Here is a 2,022-nt window from a genome sequence, read left to right as displayed (position 1 = left end):
ACAGTTTCCTTTAATTAAATCCACAAGAAATCTCCTCAGTCTCTCTGCCTCTGCATTTGGGTCCTCCAAACCACAACCAAACCCTGACACCCCGGTGTGGCACAATGGCAGCCAAAGGTCTCCAAGGGGATGGGCTAAAAGCAGAGAGTGAATTTCTTTTGCTGTACTTGTGACGGTGGAATGACAATAGAAAAAAAAAACAGCAATGCTGGAGCACTTGATGAGAGAATCATTTTACGGCCTGGGATGACTCAGAGTCATTTGCATCTCCCACATGGTCACAGGTAATAGACTATTTGAAACACAGTGACTCTGCATCTGAATGGATGGCATTAGCCAGATTAGGTCTATGTCTCACATGTGTAGAAGGACCTGAAACACCAGAAAAGAGATGGATGTCTTTAAAGAGGTAAAAACGCCAAGATGCATGGAGTAACAATAAGGTTTGTTTCTGCCTGAGGGTTTTGCATTAACTTTAACCATGATCAAACACACCTCTGTCTCCCGTTGACCCACAGCTAACTGATGCATTTTACCAGAATCTAAGATATCAATTCATGACTGGTGTTTAATTTACTTTAGTTTATTTAGGAAAAAACAAACATTACACAATAACTGATAGAGATATTGAGATAAACTTTGTATAAAACTCTAATAAATAATCCAGGTGTGTCTTGATGCAGCCTGTATTAGTACCTGCTCCCACTCACAGGTTTCAATAAGCGGTACCGCCAAATCCATACGGATTCCACATCAGACGGAGAACACTCATATGACAGGAAGAGAGGCACCAAGCAGACATTTTCACAAAAGCAGTATTGCATCAAATGTAAAAAATAATGCCCAGGACATATAGACAGCACTATAAGGCATCCATGTCTAACCGATTATATTTCAAATCTACTTTTCACATTTTTCATTACATTTTTTTAATTTTTAAAAAACCCAACCCCTTGCAAGACAATACAGATTCCCACTAAGCGGATATCTTCAGTCCTCTCATGCAAAAGTCTGTAACCATGGTCCTCCAGACACACACACTGCAAAAATGATCTCAAAATGAGTAAAAAAGTCTTAAATTAAGGGTATTTTCCCCTAATTTGAGCAGGTAAATAAGATGATTTGCAAATGGAATTAGTATTTTTACTCTTAAAATAAAGTATCTAGATAAAACGCACTTGAAATAAGACAATGCAATTGTTTTTTCTTATTTTAGGTGTAAATTCTCTTGTTCCATTGGCAAAGTGTCTCACTTATATCCTTAATTCAAGAAAAAATGCACTTATTTAGATTTCATTTGTTTGCAGTGCAATACTGCATGTTTTAGATACGCCTCTCCTGCAGCACACCTGAATCAAATAATGCATGACCTTCTCAGCAGATACCAAGGGCTGAATCAACAATAACTTAGCCATGAAGGGGTAAGCCACATAAACTGAAACACTGGCATAAAGCGCCCCGCCAATGGACTCTAGAGCAGCAGAGGCACGCTCTCTCGAGTGATAAATCATGCTTCACCATCTGGCAGTCTGATGAAAGAGTCTGCGTTTGGCAGTTGCAACGTGATGGTACTTGTGTACTTGTATTGTGCCAACCATAAAATTTGGTTGAGGGGGAATTATTTTGTGGGGATGTTTATAAGGGCTGAGTTTGGTCCCTTAGCTCCAGTGAAAGGACCTCTAAAAGCTTTAGCAAATAAAGATACATTTTGACTCCACGTTTCTAACGTTGTGGGAGCAGTTTGAAGATGTGTCATACCCATTCCAGCATGACTGTGCCCCAGAGCACAAACCTCGGTGTGGATGGAAATGGTTGGTCTTAAACTCAATCAGATGGAACACGCTGGTGAAGATTCTCAGTCATCCAGGTCATAGTCATTCGAAATAAAGTAATAAAAAAAAAACAATCCACTGCACTTGGTTTCCAAGTTTGAAGATGTTTCGCTTCCATCCAGGAAGCTTTTGTCATTTCAAAATGTCAGAAATAGCGTTGAGTTCCAGGCTTTATAGAGTGGAAAAAACA

This window comes from Cyprinodon variegatus, unplaced genomic scaffold, assembly GCF_000732505.1.
Source record: "Cyprinodon variegatus isolate N-32 unplaced genomic scaffold, C_variegatus-1.0 Scaffold531, whole genome shotgun sequence".
Lineage (NCBI taxonomy): Eukaryota > Metazoa > Chordata > Actinopteri > Cyprinodontiformes > Cyprinodontidae > Cyprinodon > Cyprinodon variegatus.
This window is presented reverse-complemented; position numbering follows the sequence as displayed.